A 27,807-nucleotide genomic window follows, 5' to 3' on the forward strand; every position below is an offset into this window, starting at 1 on the left:
AGGGAAGGGATGGGCACAGAGATGGAAAGCAATTTCACCAGCCCCAAACTGGAGTAAACAGTTACTATGGTTACTTAGGGTTGGTTTGTTTTCTGCATTGATTTAAAAATGCTTAGTTACGTTAGCATTCCAGTGCTGCATTGGCAGTAAGATCACCACATCAGAGGAAAAACTGTCAACAAGCCATTTTCCAGAGCCTGGACAACTTTGTCCTCTGGTGAAACAATATCACTGCAGAACGTTCAGAAAGTGGATGGCCATTAGCATTCCTTTGACACGTTTAACGTACCCAGATTCCAACCCCTTCTTGGAACATTTTTCAGGGTGGGTGAATCCCCTTTCTACAAACACAGCTCCTTTCATAAATCAGACAATATTGAGGAGTTAAGACGAAATGAATTTCTACCGGGCCAAAGCTTAGCTGTTACTACAATAGTGTACGCTGGCAGGAAACTGTCTGGAGGGAGCAATCGATAACCAGAGTGGGGAGGACAGCAAAGCAACAATCACAAGTCCCGGTGGACTGAGCAACTGGGGGACAGAGATTCTGTCTTATTTATCTCATTAGCCCCAGATCTTAGCAGGTGCCCGGCATTCACAAAACACTTGTTGAACTGACAGTTGTAAGAAAGAAAAAAGAAAAAAAAAAAAAGCCCAGAGGTGGAAGCTTGTTAAGTGCGGTGTGAAACTAGAAAAATAAGGCTTTTGGCCGGGCGCGGTGGCTCACGCTTGTAATCCCAGCACTTTGGGAGGCCAAGGCAGGCGGATCATGAGGTCAGGAGATCAAGACCACAGTGAAAACCCGTCTCTACTACAAATACAAAAAATTAGCCAGGCGTGGTGGCAGGCACCTGTAGTCCCAGCTACTCAGAGAGGCTGAGGCAGGAGAACGGCGTGAACCCGGGAGGCGGAGCTTGCAGTGAGCATAGATGGCGCCACTGCACTCCAGCCTGGGCGACAGAGCGAGACTCCGTCTCAAAGGCCGGCGCTGTGGCTCACGCCTGTAATCCTAGCACTTTGGGAGGCCGAAGCGGGCGGATCACAAGGTCAGGAGATCGAGACCATCCTGGCTAACATGGTGAAACCCCGTCTCTACTAAAAATACAAAAATTAGCCGGGCACGGTGGCAGACGCCTGTAATCCCAGCTACTCGGGAGGCTGAGGCAGGAGAAAAGAAAAATAAGACTTTTAGGGTATTAGAGGAGTAAACAACCTTGGTAACTGAGGAATGAAGAGAAAAACTTACAAAAAATGAATAGAGAATTATGTGTCATGAGAGGATCCCACAAAAACATTACATTTGTTGTACACAGTTGTGCACAAATGTAATGTGGACACATTTGCACATACATGTGCACACAAACATGGTATGTACTAATGGGGAACTAGAACTCGACAGAAGAATGAAGGGTGCAGGGTTCTGGGAGGGGCCCTGTTGGTTTTGGCCCCTGCTTGCAGCATGGGGAGTGGCTGAGGGAGGCTAGGGGCAGAGAGTGAGGGCAGACACCAACTGCAGGTGGCACATAGGGTGTGGACATGTCCTGGGCAAGGCAGCTCCAGACACCCATCTGTATGGCTCTTTCTTTTTTCCACAGGAACAAATGAGCCCTTTCACAATTCCAAAGGAGAGCCCGTCTAGTCCTATTTCCTAATAGAAACCAAAATTTACCTGACAATCCACCTTGTTTTTATTATCTATATATAGCAATGAATGATCTGCTCCCTATAAATAGGCTGCAAAACGGGGCTGTGCCTTTTGCAAACATTAAAATGGAAATGGCCCTGACACAGATCAATAATGCTTGCCCATTTCCGTGTGCTGCTCTGTTTATTTTTAGCCCTTACCCAGAGCCTGATATTTGCAGAAAAAAAACTCTGTATCACCTTCAGGAATATTACCAATTAATGACGAAGGCAGAAATATAATTTAAATTTGCTTTATTCCTATCATTTCTTTTTTTATAGGAATAAATTCAGACTTGGCATGAATTTGTTCTACTACCTCATTACATAGGTTCAGGCCTTTGGAGAAGGAGATCATGAAGCTTATGAAATTCCATACCTCCTTTATTAGTCCCTGTTTTCTTCTATTTGCCAATTTAGCTAAGAGTTCAGGTCTTTATCCCATGGGCAAAGAAGTACATGTAAATGCAAATAAACTCAAAGAGAGAACTTTGCTCAGACATAGGAAGGAGTATGACCCCTCTCTCCACTTCCTTTACATGCACATCATCACTTAGTACATGAAGGAAACAGAGCTGCAAAACCCCAGTGAAGAGTGCCTTCACTGGTGCTCTTTGGCAATATAAAAGGCATATTAGAAAAAGCAGTGGGCATGAAAGCAAGTAACTGAGACCCAATTCACTACACGAGTTGCCTTACCATGTCCATTTTTCCCATGGAGTCCAGCACAATGCCCTCACACAGCTGGTGTCAGCTGATGCTGGAGTTAAAAAAAAAAAAAAAAGTTTTTCCTAAACACAAATCATATTGTGATTATTTGTTGAATACTAAAGTTCCCAGTGGACTTGTAAACTCCTTGAAAGTCCAGAAAAGAGTTCCACCCTCATGTTTGCATCCTCGGTAACTAGACCAAAGCCTGGAATGACATACATGCTCAGAAAGTCTTTTTTTTTTTTTTTTTTTTTTTTGAGATGGAGTCTCGCTCTGTCACTCAGGCTGGAATACAGTGGCGTGATCTCAGCTCACTGCAACCTCCACCACCCGGGTTCAAGCAATTCTCCTGCCTCAGCCTCCAAGTAGCTGGGATTACAGGCACCCACCACCACGCCTGGCTAATTTTTATATTTTTAGTAGAGATGGGGTTTCACCATGTTGGCCAGGCTGGTCTTGAACTCCTGGCCTCAAGTGATCCACCCACCTTGACCTTCCAAAGTGCTGGGGTTACAGGTGTGAGTCAACGCACCCAGCCAGGAAGTCTTGATTGAAAGATCAGATTATGTTACCACATGATCCTGGGTAAGTCACACAACTCCTTAGGGCATTCACATCCTCATCCAGGGGGTTTTATCGGAGTCCATAACAACAGCCATCAATAGGCATGTGACTGCCCTCAAATTCTGGGCAAAATTTTATTTAGCAGAATGTGTGCATCATTTTTTCTGAGAAGTGAGTATATATCTTTTATTATCTCAAAGGGGTCTGTGACTGTTCCCTGCCCCAAAAAGTTTAAAAATCTTTAGCCTAGAGTAGAAATCTTCAAAATTATTAGATCATGAATCCCAACACTAAAAAGCTTTTAAGTATGCATGTCACGTTCATGCATACTTAACATACATATGTGTACATACATGTAGATATGTACATATGTCCTACATTAGGTACATTATAAAACAAACAGCAACATTACAAAAGCATGAAATAAATATAAAATAAACCATACTTGAAAAGATTTTTGGTCAGGCGTGGTGGCTCATGCCTATAATCCCACCACTTTGGGAGGCTGAGGTGGGCAGATCACTTGAGGTCAGGAGTTCGAGACCAGCCTGGTCAACATGGTGAAACCCCATCTCTACTAAGAAATACAAAAATTAGCAGGGCATGGTGGCATGCACTTGTAATCCCAGCTACTCGGGATGTTGAGGCATGAGAATCACTTGAACCTACAAGGCGGAGGTTGCAGTGAGCTGAGATCGTACCACTGGACTCCAGCCTGGGAGACACAGTGAGGCTCTGTCAGAAAAAAAAAAAAAAAAAATTCTTTAAATATATCTGATAGTACAAATCCTTTTTGTCTTACCAAATAATCACTATTTTTATCCAGAACAATGTGACCGAATGTGCTTCATTATGTTTAAAAATCTAGCTTTAATTATTTGTGATATGTTAATTTTGAAGTCTAGTTCTAAGTTCAATTTATTTTACATAGCTGAGTTTTAAGGGCTGTCATTGTTTTAGGCCATAAATTCACACAGACTGTAAACGTTTACAAACATTTTTTCACAATGTTCTCTTTAAAATAGTTCTTATTTTCTTTCTTATTCTTAAGATGACACCTTTATCTTGAAAGAACAAATTCACTACGTTTAGTTTTTAAAAAAATGACTGCTAGGTAGCATACTACTGAAGTTGCTTATTATCACAGAAATAGTTAACGAAATATGAAACACTTTCCTTTTCATAAAGAGAAAGATGAATATAACTATCTGTAAGCTTGACAATTCGTCATTAAGTATTTTTAAACAAGATGACCAACAAACTTCTGAGGTACAAAAGATTTTCATGGTCCTTTCACAATTTACTACATAGTATTATATGGCTTCTACTGTACTAGATATTAAAGGTTTGTTTTTATAAAACTAACATTAGTAACATCCCACAGCCTTTTGTGTACCTCTGATTTTAACATCCTGGTTGCACTAGCTTGCTTATGAATGATGCAGTGAATGAATTTATGTCTTGTAACATTACCCTGGAATCCGTCTCAAGGAAACAGCTGCTTCTTAAGAGAAAACTACTTCTTTTTTTTTCAATTTTTCATAAAACACTTTCATAAAGTCTGTGAACAGATCTCTCTGGTGGTGGCTCACCAAAAAGCTCTTAGTATATTTCATCAGTGAAACAAAGTAACAAGCAAGATAGATCTAACATCTTCCAAATATAAAACAAGCCTTTTGTCTCCATGATTTGATCTAATATAATACTTGTTTCTTCAACAAGATTTTGGCAACAGTTTCTATAATTCCTTCAACAGAATTTTTCTGACAAAGAAATTCATTTTACATAGATGTTATTTTCAACATATTGTCTTGTCTTGCTTTAGGAGGAAGAACAAATGTTTCCTAAAGATACATGGATTTTTTTTAACTTGCATACAAGTAAAAAAAAAAAAAACCTTAGAAGAGGTTTCAAAACACATATTTAATTTAGTAAAGTTTTATAAAGATTCTTATGTAAATTTAAACATTGATGAAAAATTATAGAAGTTATTCTTCATGTTTTTCTAATCATGGTATCTTCATATTATCATTAGGAAATTTCTCAAGGCCAAGTATACACTTCATTCCAATATATTCATTCTTAATGATAATAGGTATAAATCTATATTTCAATTAGTTATCTCTACAATTTTGAGATTTGGGGGCTAACTTATAAGATCTGATTGGATTGTTATTGTTTTTAATTCCTAATTTGGCTAACAAAGAGCTTATTTTATGATAAAGTAGCAACTCCATTTTCATATTGTTCATTTGTGCTAGCTTGCACAAATAGTGATGACATCTTCAATCCCGTTTTGTTTTTGTTTTTATTCTACTTTTGTCAGAATTCTTTTTAAGCTACTTGACCTTTTTGTTGCTGAGGGCTAGTATACTTAAAACTAATTAATATTCTGCAAATCAACGTTAATACATATAAATATATGGGCAATATATTATACAACTACATATATGGACACACATAAATACATGCAACATGCTACAGACATGAGGGAACCACAGTTGAGCTCGGCATGCTGAGGGAAACCTAGTCCTCCTTCAGAACACATCATGTATCTTACTTAACACATGGCCTTCTAGTCTAAAGAACAGAGGAGGTGCAAATGTCAATCCATGTATTTAATATTAGTAAACATTTTTCTTATTCTTTGGGTATAAAAAAATGCATTGAAGAAATAGTATTTTCTTCCCACACCCCAGTGGTTTATCTTGCAAACTCCGCTCTGGAAACCTTGGTCTAGATAATCTCTAGTGACATTTCCAACTGAAAATGAAAAATTAATGAATGTTATGCTAGAAGGACACTGGCCCTCATTGTTTGATTGCTCGAAGAACTCCTGGATAATCCCCAAATTCATGTTTCTTTCCTAGTGGCTCCAGAGAAACCCTCCAACCAAAAGTTCACTGAGAGACGAATCAAGTGAGGTTACTGGGGTGAGTTTTCTTCTGCAGTCACTTAGAAGAGAGTCTGGGTGAATCCACTCAGAGCTGGGAGAAGAACTGGGTAATGTCAATAAGTCTGTCTCACAGCAAAATTATTCAGCACACACAAATTGCATTTGGAAGCCTTAACAGCTGCAAGTGAGAGGGATACGATGGGATCATGTGTTTTCATAGTTGTTGTTCTGGACAGCTCTGTTTTGTGTGGGAAGAAGAAATAAACTATGTTCTATTATGTGGAACGTAGAAGTTTTCTAAATTTAGAGTCTTCATCACCTGGATTATTTGCTTTGAACATGGTTTTCCATATTTCCACCCTAAGGGGCAGGAGCTCAGGAAGTCCAGTATATACCACTGCAGTCAGTGGTAACCAAGTCATATGGCAGGCAACGGGCCAGACAACCTGGTCCAGTGACCAAACCTTATTTTAAAAGCCTGAAAGGACTGTCACAAACATTTAGGAGATGTTATCTCTTTAAAGAAAATTATTTATATATTTATTTATTTATTTATTTATTTTTATCCTTGCAGCTTCAGCTCAAAGGATGAGAGAGGAGGCGTTATTTTTATAGCAGCAGGATCTGGTTACCTATAAGCAAAATCTTTTTAAGGTACTAAGTTACAGTAACATAGGTAGGTTTTCAAATAAAGGAAGACAGGACCAAAAGATGATCTCCAGAATCTGCCCAAATTTCCTCCACAAAAACTGCTTCTCTCCTGTTCTTATAAGGAATTCCCTGAGATTCCAAAGCCCAATTCCTTTCAGGGGTTAAGCATTCTCATAACCAGAATCCTTCCCAAAACCAAGGATAATCAGTTGTTGGGAAATTAAATTGATTGCTTATGTCTATGTTTGAGAAAATGTAGGTGTACAGAAATATAGATGTCATTCAGTATTTATTTCTTCAGAAAAAAAGTTTTGTTAACAAAAACAAGAAAAAATATCCAATCTAGGTTGTTTTTCTGTATGTTAGAGATTCCTCCCATATTCTCTATTATCAGAGAGAACTAAAGATAATAAAAGATTATTTGTGTCTCATTTAAAGTTATAGTACCCTTTCCACTTGGCCTTTTCAAAAATGAGAAACGGCTCTTATAAATGACATTTTTATTTGTGCTACTTCTTTACACACAGGTTTATAAGCACCTGTATTGTATTTCTTATATAAAGGGACAGAGTTAACTGTGTGAATCCCAACTGGATTCCTGTTACATGTTTGCATATGGGATTTCTCCTCTTTATTTTACCATGAAACTAGATTCTCCGCACCCTACCAACCCCAACCAGCCAACACTCTGCCCCCCAAAATCTTGTTTCTTCTTGTATTAAAGTATGAAACCTATTGGTGACTTTTGCTTAGAGTTTGTGATCAGACACATTTAGTTGGGTGCTTCCATGCAACACAGGTAAAAGAAACAGCCAAAATTGCAACTTAGGCAGCCAACTAGTAATCTGGTGAGTATTATCCCTACAATGAAAAGTTACCAACTGGATGCCAACTTTACATTTCCCTACCTACAAGAAGGAATAATAAACAGACTGGAAAGATGAATAGAATCATATTGTGTTAACATTGGAAGAAGTCTGTACAAATGATCCAGTTTTCTGTTCCTTTCTCAGAAGAGAAAACTGGTGACTCCTGGTGACTTTCTACATCCATCTCCAGTCAGAGACAGTGCCTGGACCACTCAGGGTTCTGAGTGGGGTTGAAGCAGAATGAAAGACTTGGCCATTCGGTCATTTATACTGATTTCATAGAGAAATCTTTGAAGGTCAAGGAACTTTTCAGTAACTAAAATTAGGTAACCAATTTCATAAGGTGGGAAGGGGTTACACAAGGCACATAAAGGTTTAGATATTTATTAGTTATTCAAACATTTAGGAAATTAGAAAGGACAACCAAAATCAACATGTTTCATTTCAAAGCAAAAAAGTATTTTGTACACTCCTGGATATTTTCCAGCAAGTTTCCACCAACCTCTGTCAACTCACATTCCCTGACAGAAGCCTAGAAAATGAGCTAACCCTATATGGCCCACAACCAGCTCACTTTTGTGAGGGTCGAGAACCAGGCCACAGTGGCACATCCAGGCCCAACTGTCACATCTCTTGCATTTTCTCCAATTGGAAGTCAACAGGCCTCTTACTGCCAGAATGTTCATTCTGGAGGAATGTCTGTGAGAGCCGAGCTTCCAATCCCTTTCCCAACATACTATCCCTGGATCAAGCATGAAAATCTATGCTCTGTATTTAAGCTGGAGATGGAATAAAGACTAAAAATACTGTCAAAATACTTTTTCCACTGAGGAATATTATTCAGCCTTAAAAAGGAAGGAAATTCTGACATATACTAAAACATGAGTAAACCTTCAGGACATTATACCAACTGTAATGTCGGCTACAAAAGACAAATACTGTATGATTCCACCAAAATGAGTTAGAGTAGTCAAAATCACAGAGACAACAAGGAGAATGGCGGTTGCTAGGAGCTTGGGGAAGGGAGTTTTGTAAGATGAAAAGAGTTCTGTAGATGGATGGTGGTGATGGTTGCACAATATTATGAATGTATTTACTACCACTGAACTGTACATTTAAAAATGATTTAAGATGTTAAATTTTATGTTATGCACATTTTACTACACAAAAATAATATAAATAATAAAAACTACTTTTTCCATGGAGCCTTCATACTACTAACTTCCTCTCTTAAAAGTGATACCCTGCATGAAATAATCCTTGTTCAAAATAGAATGTTTTAATCTGCATTAAAGACTTTTGAAAATGTGAGCCTAGGAAGATCTCTGAGATTTAAGCAATAAAACTATCCACTCAGTACACTGAATCCATCAGCCAGGGTACTTCTGTGAAGGACTCTATGCTGGAAGTGAATGAATAAGGCTCCAATGACTGATCCAAATGCAGTCATCGCGGCATGCCTCTACCTACTCATCCAAATAACCTCAAGCTCTTTGGGAATGTGTTCAACTGCTCAATCTAGCATGAGGGGATGGCTATGCTTACAATCCAAGGCTCTATCTTGGTCTGAGCCCAAAAAATGAGGTATTGTCTCTCATTTGGGTATGCAGCAGAGCACTGCTTTTTTTCCTAGTCTTTTGCTTAAAGATTAGACTATGCAAGTGTGTTTGAAAAATTAGGTATCTTCTGTGGTAAAAATTCCTACATATAAATAACAAATCTTCCTCATGTTGCCTGGAAAGAAAAGGAAAATGAAACTGATTCCCTAAAAGTGTAGTTTTCCCCCACATCCCTATATTATCACACCTTCAAATATGAAGATAAATAAAAGTTTAAGAGAATTCATTTTTAACTGGTTGGTTATTCCTTGTTAACAATTTCAAACACCAGATGAATCTACAGCTATGATTGTATATAGTTGATTATTGCTTCCCATGGATACTTTTAGAATGTAAAAGCTGCCATTTTAATTGGCATTCAGAGGTCTGCCAATGTGCAAACCCAAGCAGCTCAATTATTTTGCCTAACTGGGAGAGTGAGTTATCTAGAAACAAATGGAATGGCCGATTAAAAGGTTGTCTTGGCTAATATTTTCCAGTTGGTCTACAGTTAGTTCAGCCCTGTTGAGTCCTTCCACTTCTTTGGACGACCAATGCAGCAAGCGTGGTGAGACATAGTGCTTGGGCCTCTAATCTTAGCTGTGACATTTCCTGTCTCATGTTCTACCATCAATAGTGACCTACTTGCTATACCATGTGATTTTCCAACTGGGGCTTTTGATGCTCACACATGGGAAACACAATTATTTTTATATTTAGCACAAAATGTAGCCATGAAATGTTTCAAATGATTTCCAGTTCAGGATAGCCACACTAATCTTATTTTGTGGTAATTCTTTTTTTGCTCTGTCATTTAGAAACATTATAATAGTTATGAACCATTAAAACAAAGCTTTCACCTTTTTAAAAAAGCAACCTGTGAAAATGCCACATTATGTCAGTACCTAGTAAATTGAAAACTAACTAGCAAAAAGTGAAAGACTCATGTCCTAGTTACTTATTTTGTTTGAAGAACTGGCTACAAATGACCTTTGTTGAAAGTGATAGGAAACAATACTTCTAGTATCACTGAGGTTTGAAATCATTAGAGGAGTGAAAATAACTTATTAAGAATGATAAAAAGAGTAGACAAAAACTAATACTCAGAGATGGAACAGAAGTGTACAAAAAGACAGAGACATAGGATATATTAGGTAAAACTATGGGCAAAAACTAAAAGCTCACTGAAAAACAGTGTACAATAAGATTGCAAATACCTAGCAAGAAAGCCTTACAATACAACAAAATATGCCTGAGGGTACCTCAGTAAAGTTGGTTTACTAGGCAAAGTAAAATTGTCATTCATAGTTTTCGAAATTAAGAAGAAGGCAATCAGTGCAAATTTATGTGTGTGTGTAACACAGCAAATGACTGTTCAAAATTTTAAGTCTTTTCTTGTTAGACTTAATCCACAACCTTAAAGAAATGAATAGAGTTCAACACTCTCATAAAGAATAACTCATTCCATGTCACTTGTGAATAAGCAAATTCCCAACACTCAACTGAATCTCCAAAACAGATGTCAGGAGTCTGCAGTACACCTATTTAAGTGAATTTTCAAAACTCTGTGGCTACACCAGCTAGAAAGCAGTTGCTTTCTAGTGGAAGTGAATCATAATGGACCTTTCAAATCACAGTGTTCACACATGGAAAAGCACATGTTCCACCTTGCCTCTGCCAAAGAAGCCTCACAGCCACCCCCCAAAATACTTGAGAAATATTCCAGCAATGTGTGTGTATCCATCATGGACTCTTTCTCATTGCTACTGCTTTTGCTATACATTTTGTTATAACCTCATGCTGTTTTTCACCCACATAGCTTAGAAGAAAGCAACAACAACAACAACAACAAAATTAAAAGGAAAGGAAAAGAAAAGCTTCTGTTAAGCCAGGGCTAAATCTACTGTATATGAAAACTGCTGTCAAAGGCAGGCTCTCAAGAGCTTACATAGACCATGTACCCATTTAGCTTAAATAATAATGATACATTGACCCAGCCCTTTAATTACTGGTCTCGTTTTCACCTGGATCCTGATGAGTTCTCACAATTATACACCCAAATCTACCCAAGTTATTAAGTGAGGAGGAAAGGGATCCCTGCCAGGATCCGTAAGAAGGAAGTACGATGCAGACAACATCATAACATCCTCTTCCTTTCTTTTTCTGACTTGTCTCTGATGCATAACATAAACACAATCTGGATGAATTAGATTAAAAATTACTCTCACATAGAGACCAATGTAACAAAACAGAAAACCCAGAAATTAATGAATCCATCTATATAAGGCCAACTGATATTTGACAAAGGTGCCAAGAACATCCATTGGGGAAAAAACAGTTTCTTCAATAAATAGTGCCAAAAGCAACGGATATCCATCTGCAGAAGAATGAAACTAGATCCTACCTCTCCCCCTATATAAAAATCTACTCAAAATGGATTAAAGGCCTAATTGTAAGACCTGAAGCTATAAAACAACTGGAAGAAAACATAGAGGAAATGCTTCAGGACATTGGTCTGAGAAAAGATTTTATGATTAAGAACTCAGAAATACAGGCAACTAATACAAAAATAAGTAAATGCGATTACATAAAACTAAAATTCTTCCGCACAGCAAAGAAAAAAATTAACCAAGTGAACCAATAACCTGAAGAATAGAATATTTGCAAACTATTCATCTGATAAGGGATTAACATCCAGAATATACAGAGAACTCAAACAACTCAATAGCAAAAAATCAAATAATCCAATTTAAAAATGAGCCAACAGGTATATGGAAAAATGCTCAGCATCGCTAACAGAGAAATGCAAATAAAAACCACAATGAGATAACTCACCCCAGATACGATGGCTACTATCAAAAAGACAATCTTCTACACTGCTGGTGGTAATGTAAACTAGTACAGCCATTATCAAGAGCAGTATAGAGGTTCCTCAAAAAACTAAAAGCAGAACTACCATATGATCCAGCAATCCCACAACTGGGAATTTATCCAAAGGAAAGGAAGTTAATATACTGAAGAGATATCTGCAGCCCCATATTTATTACAGCACTATTCACAATAGCCAAAATATGGAATCAACCTAAGTGTCCATCAATGGATGAATGGATTAAAAAATGTGGTATATATACACAATGGAATACTATCCAGCCATAAAAAAGAATGAAATTCTGTAATTTCACAGCAACATGGATGGAAATGGAGGACATTATGTTAAGTAAAATAAGCCAGGAACAGAAAGCTAAACACCATATGTTCTCACTTATAACAGAAGCTAAAACACTTGATCTCACAGAAGTAAAAAGCAGAACAGCAATTGCTAGAGGTTAGAAAGGCTAGGAGGAAGTTGGGGATAGGGAGAAATTGGTTAAAGGATATAAAATTCCAGCTATGTAGGAGGAACAAGTTCTAGTTTTATAGCACTGTAGTGTTTTATAGCACTGTAGAATGACTATAGTTAACAATGATATATTATATAGTTTCAGATAGCTACAAAAGATATATTAAATGTTCCCAACACAAAGAAATGATAAATGTTTGAGATGATAGATATGATAATTACCCTGATCTGATCACTACACATTGTATGTACTGAAACATCACTACGTACCCCATAAATATGTACAATTATTATATGTCAGTTAAAAAGAAATAAATTTGAGAAATTACTTTCAAATACAGATGTATTTTACTCACCATAAAATTCAGATATGCTTTTGAAAATATGACATGGGAAGTTCAGCTCAGAAGTATATTTCATAGTAAGTTACTCTAACAAGTTTTTCTGTAGAGGGAACACCAGAGGACTAGAAAACAATGTCAAGTAGGTTTATGCTGACACCATGTGAAGAGAAAACAGAGCTTTTGAGATCACCTGGGGAAAGGTCGAGGGAAGATGAGCAGGGAGGAGGGGAAAGTGACGTCCTTGTCAACGTTAAATGATGATTTATTCAGTTGAATGGGAAAGTCACACTGCAAGCCCCAGAAAATAATGCCTCACAATTTAGTTGGCAAATGACACCACCCACAGAATGACAGGGAAAGAAAAAAACACAAAAGCACACACTTTAGTGGAGAAGGTCCCAAGCTGAAAGCCACAGAAAAGGACTTTGACTAAAGAGCTTCTGCACAGCAAAAGAAACTACCATCAGAGTGAACAGGCAACCTACAAAATGGGAGAAAATTTTCACAACCTACTCATCTGATAAAGGGCTAATATCCAGAATCTACAATGAACTCAAACAAATTTACAGGAAAAAAACAAACAACTCCATCAAAAAGTGGGTGAAGGACATGAACAGACACTTGTCAAAAGAAGACATTTATGCAGCCAAAAAACACATGAAAAAATGCTCACCATCACTGGTCATCAGAGAAATGCAAATCAAAACCACAATGAGATACCATTTCACACCAGTTAGAATGGCAATCATTAAAAAGTCAGGAAACAACAGGTGCTGGAGAGGATGTGGAGAAATAGGAACACTTTTATACTGTTGGTGGGACTGTAAACTAGTTCAACCATTGTGGAAGTCAGTGTGGCGATTCCTCAGGGATCTAGAACTAGAAATACCATTTGACCCAGCCATCCCATGCTGCTATAAAGATACATGCACATGTATGTTTATTGCAGCACTATTCACAATAGCAAAGACTTGGAACCAACCCAAATGTCCAACAATGATAGATTGGATTAAGCAATGTGGCACATATACACCATGGAATACGATGCAGCCATAAAAAATGATGAGTTCATGTCCTTTGTAGGGACATGGATGAAGCTGGAAACCATCATTTGGAGCAAACTGTGGCATGGACAGAAAACCAAACATGGCATGTTCTCACTCATAGGTGGGAACTGAACAATGAGAACACATGGACACAGGAAGGGGAACATCACACTCTGGGGACTGTTGTGGGGTGGGGGAAGGGGGGAGGGATAGCTTTAGGAGATATACCTAATGCTAAATGACGAGTTAATGGGTGCAGCACACCAGCATGGCACATGTATACATATGTAACTGACCTGCACATTGTGCACATGGACCCTAAAACTTAAAGAATAATAAAATAAAATAACATAAAAAAAGAAAAAGAAAAGTACTTTGGAGGAAAGCATTCTGCTTCATTTCTGTCAACCCCTTCCAAACTAATATCTGAGGTAAAGCTATTTTTCAACTTGTACTTTCATGATTACCTAGAATCACTAAGAACATAGTTCTAAGAATAAATCATTTTAGTGGATACAGCACTACATCCCCCCACTTATCTGTGGGTTCACTTTCTGCAGTTACAGTTACCCTTGGTCAACCATGGCCCGAAAATATAAAATAGAAAATTCCAGAAACAAAGAATTTCTAAGTTTTAAACTGTGCACCATTCTGATGATGAAATCTCATGCTGTCCCACTCCATCCTACTTGGACATGCATCCTCTGCTTGTGCAGCACGTCTATGCTGTCTACACTCCCTGCCTGTCAGTCACTTAGTAGCCCTCTGCATTATCAGATCAACTGTTGCCAGATTCGAAGGAACCCTTACTTTACTTAATAATGGCCCTAAGAGTAGTGATGCTGGCATATTGTTATAATTGTTCTACTTTTATTATTAGTTATTGTTGTTAATCTCTACTGTGCCTAATTTATAAATTAAACTTTATCGTAAGTATATACATATAGGAAAAAAACATAGTACATATAGCTTTTAGTATTAACCATAGTTTCAGGTATCCACTGTGGGACTTAGAACACATTCCCTGCAGACAAGGGTGAACTACTGTTATGAGTTCAAATGAAAAATTATTTGTATTGTACACAAAAAAAATTTATTTTTTAAATGAATTTGTGCTGCACAATCTACAGAATGGGAGAAAATTTTTGCAATCTACCCATCTGACAAAGGACTAATATCCAGAATCTACAAAGAACTTAAACAAATTTACAAGAAAAAAACAACCTCATCAAAAAGTGGGCAAAGGATATGAACAGATACTTCTCAAAAGAAGACATTTATGTAGCCAACAGACACATGAAAAAATGTTCATCATCACTGGTCATCAGAGAAATGCAAATCAAAACCACAATGAGATACCATCTCATGCCAGTTAGAATGGCGATCATTAAAAAGGCAGGAAACAACAGATGCTGGAGAGGATGTGGAGAAATAGGAATGCTTTTACACCGTTGGTGGGAGTGTAAATTAGTTCAACCACTGTGGAAGACAGTGTGGCGATTTCTCAAGGATCTAGAACTAGAAATACCATTTGACCCAGTGATCCTATTATTGGGTATATACCCAAAGGATTATAAATCATGCTACTAAGACACATGAACACCTATGTGTATTGCGGCACTATTCACAATAGCAAAGACTTGGAACCAACCCAAATGTCCATCAATGATAGACTGGATTAAGAAAATGTGGCACATATACACCATGGAATTACTACGCAGCCATAAAAAATGATGAGTTCATGTCCTTTGCAGGGACATGGGTGAAGCTGGAAACCACCATTCTCAGCAAACTATCACAAGGACAGAAAACCAAACACCGCATGTTCTCACTCTTAGGTGTGAACTGAACAATGAGAACACTTGGATGCAGGGAGGGTAACATCACGCACCGGGGCCTGTCAGGTGGTGGGGGGCTGGGAAGGGATAGCATTAGGAGAAATACCTAATGTAAATGATGAGTTGATGGGTGCAGCAAACCAACATGGCACTTGTATACCTATGTAACAAACCTGCATGTTGTGCACATGTACCCTAGAACTTAAACTATGATTAAAAAAAAAGAATTATCCCAGTTTGCAATTTAGTCTTATAAGTATCTTAATTTTTAAAAGATATGTCAAATTAAAAATGGTGTCCTTAAAACTGCAATCAATTAAAAAAACTAAAGTTGAGTATTACTCAAATTTCCCTCTTGTACAGATGCTTCTCAACTTACAAGGGGTTTATATGTCTTTATGAACTGAACATAAGTTGAAAATATCGTATACCAAAATGCTTTAATACACCTAGGACATCATAGTTTAGCTTAGCCTATCTCAAACATGCTCAGAACACTTATATTAGCTTACCATGGGGCAAACTCATCTAATACAAAGCCTATTTTATAATAAAGTGTTGAATATCTCATGTAACTTATTGCATACTATGCTGAAAGTGAAAATCAGACTGGTTGTATGGGTACCATCATAAAGTTGAAAAAAGTCAAACCATCATTAAGTCGAGGACTATCTACACTAAGCTCTCTTGAAACTTGACATAATATGCCTATATCAAAGAACTTTGATATCTGTATCTTTTTTCATCCTCAAGCAAAATGAATTTTTTTTTTTTAGTTTTTAAATTTTATAGGAAAAAAATCTGAGAGGGATACATTCAGCTCAAATGACAACCAGCATCCTACTTTATTCCTAGTGTAGAAGATAAAGACTGGATTATTAGAGGCCAAAACTTCTAAATATTCATTCCTTCATTAACTTATTCACTCGTTTGTTCATTTGCTTTACAAAACAGGGTCTCTACCTTCATGGAGTTTATATTCTAGTAGGGGAGGCAGATAAAAACAAGTAGACAAATGAGCAAATTACATAAGATTGTGAAGCCACGTGTGGCAGCTCACGCCTGCAATCCCAGCATTTTGGGGGGCCAAGGCGGGCAGATCACCTGAGGTCAGGCGTATAAGACCAGCCTGGCCAACATGGTGAAACCCCATCTCTACTAAAAATACAAAAATTATCCAGGTATGGTGGTGGGCACCTGTAATCCTAGCTGCTAGAGAGGCTGAAGCAGGAGAATCGCTGGAACCCAGGAGGTGGAGGTTGCAGTGAGCCAAGATCGTGACAGTGCACTCCAGCCTGGGTGACAGAGCGAGACTTCATCTCAAAAAATAAATAAATAAATAAAAATTAAGAAAAGATTATGGCAAGTACCATGAAGGAAACAAAAATGGGGCAGAAACAGAAAATTGGTGGTAGTGCAGGGGATCCTAACAGATGAGATGGGGTAGTCCTGGGAGGCACCTATGAAGAGGAGACATTCAAAGGCCTGAATGGAAAGGATGTCGCCATACAAACTGAAGTTGTGTGATCCAAGTGGAGGGAACAGCACATGCAAAGGACCAGAGGTGGGAATGGGACTGGCTCATTAGACTAACAACATGGAAGCCAATATGGCTGGAAAACTGAGTGAGGGCCAAAGGGTAAGTAATGAGGTCACAAAGATAAGCAGGCCCGATCACCCAATGCCCTGTAAGCCATGGTAGTCTTGGGATTGTCTTCCAAGCAAAGGGAAACCATGGAGAGCAAGCTGAACCTGAGTCTAATCCTAGCTTAGCCACTTTGTAGCTATGTGACCTAAGCAAATTACTAGCTCCTCTTGGATGCTAAAATCCTAATTTACAAAAGGGTACTCAATAAATAATGGCCATTTACATTCATCAGTAATTATCAGTACTGTTAATGCTATGAAATATAAAGTTAATAAAAAATTTTATATTCAAATAGCCTATACTGCAAAATAATATGCCAGAAATATAGAATTATTAAGAAATAAGCAAATTATTTTAATCTTTTTCATTCAGTAAAGATCATACACTTATTTAGTACAAATAGATATAAATTAGTACATTCAAGTTCATTAGGGTTTATTGTGGTTCTAATCAGAATAATTATTGATTTTGGCACATTTCCCTGTCCTTAATTAGTCTGCATTGTGCCTTTTCTCTTGCCTAGGCCTTGCCATTTTGTATCCAGATAGTCATGAGGAGAATTTCACAGTTATTTTCCAAGTCACGACAAGTAGTAGACACACTGCCTGCCAACATCTACCCCCTATCCCATCCCCCAACATACCTATACATACTTCTTTGTTGCTAACAGAATCTTAACTTTGTTCAAGTACACCTCCTCCCTCCCTCAGGCAATGATGGTGGTCCTTTGTTAGTGACACTGACAGACGGACATGCAAAGCCGTTCTGATCAGTGAGTTGAGAAGTCCTCTGAGATTCTTCTTAGCACAATTTCATATTCTTCAAAAGGAGATCTTGGAACGGGGGCAGCTATGTGCTGTAGATATTATCTTGTCTCCAAGTAACATCTAAACTGCTGAAGCCATCTTGCAAATAAAAGAACCAGTCTTAGACTGGAATGGTCCCTGAGGACAACAGAGGCAGAGAGATGAAAGGACCCTGTTTCCTTGATGACATCACTGTGCCACTGAATCAACCAATCCTGCCACCTGCCTTACTTTTCACATGAGATAATACACTTCCTTACTGTTTATGTCAATTTGAGTTGGAGTCTTTTGTTTTGTATGCAGGAGATATACTATCAAGTGTACCACATTACTTCCATGTGGACATTTCCATTTGGAAACATCACTAATTTCTTTGTCTCTTAGAAGGTCTAGGACAGGAACTAGGACTCTGATTCTAGCCCAGTGATCTCAAGTATCCTGGGATAGGAGATGAGACAGCTTTTTAATTTACAACACTGGCATAGTCACCCAGAAAAGCCCAAGGGGAAACACCCTAGAAATCACAAGAGAAAGATGGTACTTTAGCATGAGTAGCCAGTACCAAATAATCTCTGTCTGTGGCTTTCCCTACCTGTTTAATAACTTTGACTTTCACCTCCCACCTGTCTGAGACATCTGTTCTTCTCCCATGACCTAAACAAAGCATACTTTTCATTGGTCTTCTGTTGCTATAAAGCAGCCAACTCAGCTCTTATCCAATTACAGGAGTTTCAATAGAGATCACATAGGAGTATCACAGATCCCAGGCACAGGCCAGATGTTAAGGAAGCAAAAACAGCTTCACACTGTATAGGGACAAGAGGATTAAAGTGGAGAAGCACTCCAGAGAAGAGGTGCAATGTTGTAAGGAGGTAGACTTACCTGAACAGAAAAGAGGAAAAAATCTTGACCATCTGTTATGGTCTAAATATTTATATCTCTCCAAAAAGACATTGAATCCTAATCCCCAATGTGATAGTATTAGAAGGTGGGACCTTTGAGAATTGATTATGAGCCCTCCTGAATGGGATTAGTGCCCTTATAAAAAGAGACCCTAGGCCGGTTGTGGTGGCTCACGCCTGTAATCCCAGCACTTTGGGAGGCCAAGTTGGGCAGATCCCTTGAGCTCAGGAGTTCATGATCAGACTGAGCAACATGGTGAAACCATGTCTCTACAAAAAATGCAGAAATTAGCTGGGCATGGTGGCGCGCATCTGTGATCACAGCTACTAAGGAAGCTATGGTGGGAGAACTGCTTGAGCTCGGGAGGTTAAGGCTGCAGAGCCCAGACTGCGCCACTCTACTCCAGCCTGGGCAACACAGCAAGACCTTGTCTCAAAAAAAATAAATAAATAAATAAAAATAATAACAACAAAATAAAATAAAATAAAAATAAAAAGACACCCTAGAGAGCTAGCTAGCCCTTTCTGCCATGTGAAGTTATGGTGAAAAGGCACCATCTGTGGGGAAGAAGGCCCTCCCCAGACACCAATCTGCTGGCACCTTGATCTTGAACTTCCCAGCATCCAAAACTGTGAGTAACAAATTTCTGCTATTTATAAGTTACTCGGTTTATGTGTTACAGCAACCCAAACAGACTAAGATATCATCAAATGACAGTGGCTTTTTTTTCAGCCATGTAGAGTTTTAAAAAGTGAAAATATTAGGGACCAGAAAAAATATCCATTTAATACCCGCCCCCGACCAACACACACACACAAAGCATAGATGATAACTGACTATGGAGGGAAGGGATGGAGTAGGATTATTGCTTGGGGAACTGATGGTGGGGGTTAGAAATGAAGTCAAATAAAAGATTACATCAATGTCTAGTGGTTCACAACACGCAAAAAGCAGGATGGCGTGAAACCAAATTAACCATTCCAGTCTAATAAGAATTTTTCCTACAAGAAAATTATAGAATTATAAATTTTGCATGTAACAGAGAGAAGAAAATATAATACACACAGATTTCATAATTTCATACAGTATTTGAGAAACATTACTTAGAAAATGGGGTGAACATTATAACTGGTGAAAATTTGCTAAGAGACCATAATTAAAACAGAATAGTAAATGGTGCCTAAGCTCTTGAAAGGGTCACTATCGAGATTCCATTTAATGTCTTCATTGCTAATTTGCAGTGAAAGTAGAAATTCATTCAATGTAAGGATGGTATCTAACTGTGAGATGTTGCCAGGGGCAGGAAAGTGGTAGAAAAATAAATGAAGAGGTTAGAAACAACACAACTTAATTAGGTAGATCACCCAAAACACAAAAAATAGAGTAAAATAAATGAAGAAAAACCCGAAACTCACTGGCAATAATTCTGAAGGGAATGAAAAAAGTGACAACTGTTGACATTAGCTATAAAAGTAATAACTTAGCCTCAAAAGAGAAACAGACCATAGCTAGTGAAAACAACAAATTAAGACTCTATCAACAAAAGACACATCAGTCCACATGTCCTGTTTTTAAAGAAAACAGGGTAGGCCTGCCCTTCTCCATATTCTGTGTATACTTGTTTTGGTGTTATAGAAAACCTCATCTTGTTGTAATAAATATGTGTGTTGCTATTTGAGCCATATGATCTTGTTTCTCAATGATAGATAAGTGAGCGGCAGGTGGTAAGAGTAATTAGACAAATAAGGGAGAGGTATCACTGGCAAGGATGGGTAAGGTTGGTGAGAACTAAGGTTTTGTGAGGCTAATCGCTTTTTTACTGTGTAGGCTGTCAGAGCATGTAATATCCCTTCGGAAAATCACATTGGAATGTTCTAAGCAAGTCCTTTGAGAATGGTCAAAAATGCATTACTCTCAAAGGGAAAAGATTAATGGTGACACTGATGGTAACAGAGCTTTTATAAAGCGGAGTTCTTACCTGAAAAGATGGGAAAAGAGAATATCAAAGGAAGGAAAACAGTATTGGAAGTTGGAGGCTGAATTAAGGAGTAAGTTGAAATTAGGGAAACAAAAGGTAAGAACTTTCTGACTGAGAACCTCAGTATGTGCAAAGTGTAAGAGGAATAAGATTTAATAGTTAGGTTACTGAAAAGCAGATATGGGAAAACGCCAAAGCAAATTTCCACAGGGAGAACATCTACTAGTTGCAAGAAAGGGTCCGCACATAATTGGTTCTACACCCTCATCTGGAACGTCCCTTGAGTCCTCCCAACCCCTAGATCCAAAGGCAAAAGCAGAAGCCCCAGGATATGCAGAAACAGTTACTCCTGATTTGCAAGACCCAAGAGAAACCAGCATTTGAGTTCATGACCTAATCTGGGGTTACTCATCTTCTATGTGGCCTTAAACATTTAAGTACCTCCTAGGCTTAACCATTCAATTCTCTATTTTCTTCTTGGCAGGCAGATATGGGAAGAAAGCACCTATGTTAAGTGAGGCTCAATCTCCCAGATGAGACAGAAAATAGGGGACCTTGATCTCTTGCAATCATTTAAAGCCCAATAAGATCCAATAGAAAAAGGCTATCTTAAAGGCCTCTTCAGGTAGTTAGGCTTAATTCAGCTGATCCTTGGTCTCTACACATGGACGCATGGTCTGTACATGACCTCAGTAACCCTTGGCCCAGGACTAGTGTTTACCTAAGCCATCAGACCATGTGTTAAACATGACTATGTAGAGGGTGCTTTCTAAAGAAAAGGAGATTTATAAATGAAAACTACAGTCTTCCCTCAGTATACATGAGGGACTGGTTCCAGGACATCCACATATAATGAAATCCACCAATATAAGTCCCCTATTTGGTCCTGAGGAATCCATGTACATACAAAAACTCTGTTCTCCCTATATGTGGCTTTCACACCCTGCCAATACTCTATTTTTGATCTGCTTATATAAGTGGACCTGTACAGTTCAAACCTGTACAGTTGTTCAAGGGTCAACTGTATTATAAAAATTAGTTTATAAAATAAAAAATTGCTGGAATTATTTTTTTTAAAAAGTTTCCCTCAGGCTGGGCATGGTGGCTCACACCTGTAACCCCAGCACTTTGGGAAGCTGAAGTGGGCAGATCACTTGAGGTCAGGAGTTCAAGACTAGCCTGGCCAACATGGCAAAACCTGATTTCTACTAAAAAATACAAAAATTAGCCAGGTGTGGTGGTGCGTGCCTGTAATCCCAGCTACTTGGAAGGCCGAGGCAGGAGAATCACTTGAACCAGGAGGCGGAGATTGCAGTGAGTTGAGATTGTGCCGCTGCACTGTAGCCTGGGTGACATAGCGAGATTCTGTCTCAAAAATAAATAAATAAATAAATAAATAAAAATAAAAAATAAAAAAAGGTTCCCTCAATAAATGTCAAGCTTCCCCTTCGTGCTGAACTTCAGACATTAGCAGCCTCTAGGTCAAGCACCATTTTGCTCTTCAAAGGCCCCTAAACCTCCCACAGCCAAAGCTTAGTCACCTGCATTGGATGACAAAAGGAACCAAGCCATTTTCAACTTCAAACGACATTACAGTGAAGCTGTTCCAAGTTTCAAAGTAGGACTCATGAGTCAGCTGCCTTTTCAAGATATGACAAGGGGTATGGGAACAAAAGAGAAATCAGGGGAGATGACCTAGCCTAGGGTGGGAGTTGAAGACATCCTTAAAGAAGACACATAGGAAGGTAGTGAGAGGAGGAGGCAAGGTAGAAATGAAACGGACGGACTTTGGAGATGGATGGAGCAGGAATGGATGATATAACAATTCTATGAAGTGCTGAGATCACTGCTAAAGTTGACAGTTGAACACTAGGATTCAGTTATTGCTACCATTCAAACTTTTGGTGAACTATCTTTATGCATATCCTTTTAAGGCCTTGTAAATGTTCACTTGTAATTCTTTGTAGCCTCTAGTACACCCAGCAACTCTTTCTTGAGTAACCTTGCTTGAGAAGCTACAAGATGAAAAGTGTGGTCCCTTCCCTCAAGGGGCTCCAAGAGGGAGAATACAGGAGATAAGGGTTCTGCCTGAAGAAGACATCAGGTCAAACGGGGACAGGGAAAAGCTTCCCAAAGGCATTAGTATTTGAACTGAATCCTGAATTGGCTAAGTAGAGAAGTACTACCCATGATAGGTACTCAATTAGTATTTGTTAATTAATTTCAGCTCACTTTCATTTGTAAAGATTACCTGAAATATCATTTAAGGACTGGGAGCTAGTTCTCATCACCACTGTTTTCATTATTGTCAATTAAAAAGATAAGTCTATCTATTTTAGTGTTCAAGGGTATAATCTGAAAAAGTACCACATCTTACCTTTGGCAGGGGTGGGGGAGTGTACTCATAATTTTCCCAATTATGAGGTCTCTTGCTGTTCTATGATTTCATAGCAAAAAGTTTTAAAAGCCTTCAAAAACAGCACATTTTGCTCACTTGAAATATGTTTATATTTTAGCATAAAATATATTCGGCAGCTCCTAACATAATTGGATGGCTACACATTGCAAAAACTTGATTTCTTTTTAATCAAATTTTTAGAACCACACTGGGTTTCTTGCCAGTACTGCAATAGTGAGCAATAAATACATCATTAGATCAATGGTGGTCCAATGACGGATTACTCAAAACATAGTTCCAGCCAAAAGGAGTAAGCCAAGAAGTAACATTATGCAGAGATTAATAAAATATTGTTTAAAACACAGATACTGAGTTAATATAACAGGGAAGAAAACACTGCAAAATAGAACAAAACAGCCATAGGTTTATAATATAGTGATATTGATCACAGATTTTCCTAAGTACTCCAGAGCAGCCACACTATTATATATGCCTCTGATTAGACCCAGAGATGAGAAGGAAAAACTTATTAAAAAAAAAAAAAAAGAAACTAACCAGGGGAAGGCCTGCTGCTATAATAAATGATTTAAAGCAAGCAGGGTGAGCAGGTTGTGAGGACAATATAAAACAGAATCAATGCCCCCAAGAAACTCCAAACCGTCTGCACCTCTATAAATTTCTTACCACCCTGTCTGGCATTTTACTGGAGGTATTTCTTTTCCACCATCCTACCCATCCCACCACTGACCCTTCACTTTTTGCCCAGTTCTTTTCTCAGAGCTTAACATTTGTTTTCCTTCTGTAACCCAGGATGCTGTCTTCAGTTATATTTTTCAGCTTGTATCAGGAGAGTGTCTGTGAGGCCACAGATGAGTGCATCTGTCACTTCATTCATCTGGATCTTAAATTTCCCACTGACACTGTAAGCTGGGAATATCTAATATGATACACATATCAACATGACTTCAGTATTATCCTTCATCTTTTTCTTTTTTCTTACTACTGCTATCATTAAATCCACAAGCTTAAGCTGTTGTGAAACTTCTGTAGCTCAATGACTGTCCTATGTTAGAGGATATTACTAGACCCAGAAAGCTAAAGTGAAGGTTGGGAACTTAAGGGGGCATTTCGGAGGAGAAATGGTAAAATGGCTAAAATGGAAGAACTGGGAAATGTTAAGAGTGCAGACTGACTTAAAAAGTGAATTTTTTACAAGCAGATTTTGCTATGGGGATAAGGGTAAGAAAAGAAGCATAAAAAACTTGAAAAGAATTTATCAAAGGAAAGTTAGATGCCAGAAGAATGCCATAGCTAAAAAAAAAAAAAAGTTATAATAGAATTGTTGCTTAGAAGCTTGCAATGACCTATGGCCCAGTTTCAAGAAAAGCAGCATTCTACTATAGTTTTTGTAACTGGGCAGAAATCAGTCCCATTGTATGATCAGGGGCCATGGATAGTATATTTTAAGCTTTTCCATTTTTCTAAGTCTATCCAATCACACAGAAGCTAGGCAAATAAAACAAAAGCAACCCTATTTTGCCAGAGTAAAAACATTAGCAGCTTAACATGACAATAGACAAAACAGCACAGGGCTAAAATACAGGTCTAAAGGATTCTACATGTAGGCTTTGCTGCTTTTGTAATCTGGGACTTTTAGCAAATTATTTGCCTCTCTGGGTCAAGACTGTCTGGTTAAGGTCAGGGTCATTGAACTAATTATTATATATGGTAGTTAACTTTATAAAGAAAACTACTACAAGGTCACATTCAATATAAGAAACAATTTGAAGAAAAAGGTTAAAAAACTGTAGATGATATGAACGACTAAGCATAACCCTATCATATCACCACGATCCTAAATCAAAACGATTTAAGTTGCAAGGCCAACTTCTCAGTTATTGCTGTCATCTTTGAATGTGAAAGACAAGATCTAAATATTATCCGTTTGTAGCTGCTGTTTGCTCATCTGTAACAAAGTGGAAAAAAATCATTGTCCTCAAAGGATTGTTAAGATAAGTGACCTATCAACATGCCTGCCAAGTGCTTCTTTAAACAGAAATTACTCTGTAAAAGTCCCAGTGACGATCCAGTGGTCTGGAACAATCCAAGTTTAATACCCCGGCCTATCCACATCCTTTTGTTATCAGGATACTTCTCATCTCTGAAAGAAGTCGTTTGTTTTTTTAGCTACTTGGATGGTAGAAAGAGGGAAGGGTAACTTCTGATCCTTTCTCTTTCAAACCTTATTCAGTAGTCTTAAATGGGGAATTATGCCAGTCTGAAATGGGAGAACAGAATCCAAATGTCAGTATCAAATGATAAATAAAAAACTAATTGGCAATAACTAATAAAAATTCACAGTGCTCTCAGTGAAAGGGGAGGTAGCAAACAATTCTCAACCCACATCTCTGTGACAATGAGAAAATCTATTTACCCAATTAATTGGGCAGCTCAAAATACTCCTAAGTTGACTTCCAGGAAGTAAGAATCTCTGGGCCTCTGGGTGGGTGGCCTGGGACACTCTTCCTGGCCACAAGCAAAATAGTCACAGCTTCCCAAGGAGGTCATTGACCTGTAGTAGCCCAGCTGAGGTGCTGGGCTTTGTTCTAGAACAGCTTTTAAAGAGAAAAAGGGTGCCTCATGAAGATAAGGATTCTACCTTGCAGGAGGAAATGCTCAACCATGTGAATTAGGACTGGCAAAGTCACCCCAGAGCATCCCAGGACCTCACCAAACTCAGAGTGGGGAGTGAAGGAACTGAGACTGGGGTTTGGGGGGTGGGTCTTAAATTCATCAGGTCTTGTTTCATCAGGCAGGCTTCCTTAGAATCAGGGCCAACCTGGAATAGGGATAGCTGAGGATTCCAAAACACTTTCAGATGTAAGACAAAAGGGGTCCATTGTTGAAGACAGAGAGTTAATGCATTACCTATAAATTTCACATGGCCAGTAAATGCCACCTGGACATTTCTCAACAATTATTTGTTAAATCAACTCACAGACTATAATTGTTCTTTTATGTCATTAACACCATTCCAGTGTTTCTCAAAGTACAGTGAAGGGATCCCTGGCATAAGAATCACTTGCGGGTGCTTGTGAAAATGCAGATTCCTAAGCTCCATCCCAGACTCCTAAATTGAAACCCTGGGACTAAAGTCCTGCCAAAGAACTGAATTTCTAAGAAACAGCCTAGTTAATTTGGATGATTCGTATCAAGGTGGGAAAATTATCATGTCTATATTCTCTATTAGAAATTTAAAGACACTCACAGATTAGTGTTTTGCATGTTTTCCCCAAAATGTTTATACACCATAAAATTGAAAACAATACTTCCTGTGATGAGCCGTTAAAAACCATTCCGTTTATTCTGCCCATATATAATGAACACCATTATTGAAATGTAATTATGAGCATAAAATTATTGGGGAAAATATGAACTATGCTTCTCAAAAATACCGCCTTTATTTTGCCACTAAAGTAATTATGCTATTAAAGGAATTTATTGTTTTTTAAAGTATCAGTCACTTGGCTGCAAGAACTTATTAAGCTATTATACTCCTCCCATACGCTTTTAGTCATCAGAATTTTTGTGATAAAGCCTTTTTATTCTTTTAAAACCATAAATTGTGAATCATTGCAACTAGTGATTAGACTGACTATGAATATATGTCCAGGTTATAAATTCCTAAAAGCATGTTTCATTAGAAATACCAAGGCAGTCTTAACTATAGCCTCTGCAATAAAGCTCTGTTTACTTCTATTAAGGTAGGTTTTTTTTTTTTGGTGCAAAATGATTCAGTTTTAATACATTATTTTAACAAGCAACAGCAAACGGTTTCTGATATACATGCCATACTGCAAAGCTGTAAACCCGTGTTGCATGGTGATGTGACAAGCACCACATTTCTGGAGGGATTTTTTTTTTCTCCTACAAGCTCCCCCTCCCCAAGCCGTGGCTATAATTATTTCACAAAATGCAGTTTGCCATTTCTAGAGACAAACACTTCCTTCTCCCTCACCAAAACTGCAAGTTCAGGCTAAATATTGAATGAAAATAGAACTTGAGAGGCAGGCTTTGTTTGTAGCATGTTGTTTCTGCTAAGAGTTGCCCCCTACCCAGGCTCTACCCCAGTGGTCGGACTGTTATGTTTTAACAGATGGGCCGGCTGGCGGCTGCTGGGCTGTAAAACAGGAACGCGGAATCTGCACTGAGTGGTATTGAACTGAACGCTCGTAAAGTTCATGGACATACTCTGACCCAGACAGACCAGGCAGATGCAGACATGCTTACGCATACACACTCACTAACACCCCACAGCTCAGAGGATCCATCTCTGTGACCCAAGAGAAGTTCAAGGCTGAATTTCCCCTTCATATATTTACCTCATTCACCTTTTAATTTTATATATACACACACACTCACACATATACACGTATATATGTGTGTATATGCACATCTACATCTTCATATACACATACAGAACTACATATCTCAACATTTTCATGTATTTTCAAAGGTCTAAACATACCCAAAT

The 27,807-nt window shown here is 38.3% G+C and overlaps 1 protein-coding gene across 3 annotated transcripts in view; it reads right to left on the reverse strand.

Annotated features, from left to right (window-relative positions):
• The window catches only part of MARCHF3 (membrane associated ring-CH-type finger 3), a 154,503-nt gene that overhangs the window by 122,581 nt on the left and 4,115 nt on the right, over positions 1–27,807 (reverse strand). The window lies entirely within an intron of this gene.

This window comes from Pongo abelii, chromosome 4, assembly GCF_028885655.2.
Source record: "Pongo abelii isolate AG06213 chromosome 4, NHGRI_mPonAbe1-v2.0_pri, whole genome shotgun sequence".
NCBI lineage: Eukaryota > Metazoa > Chordata > Mammalia > Primates > Hominidae > Pongo > Pongo abelii.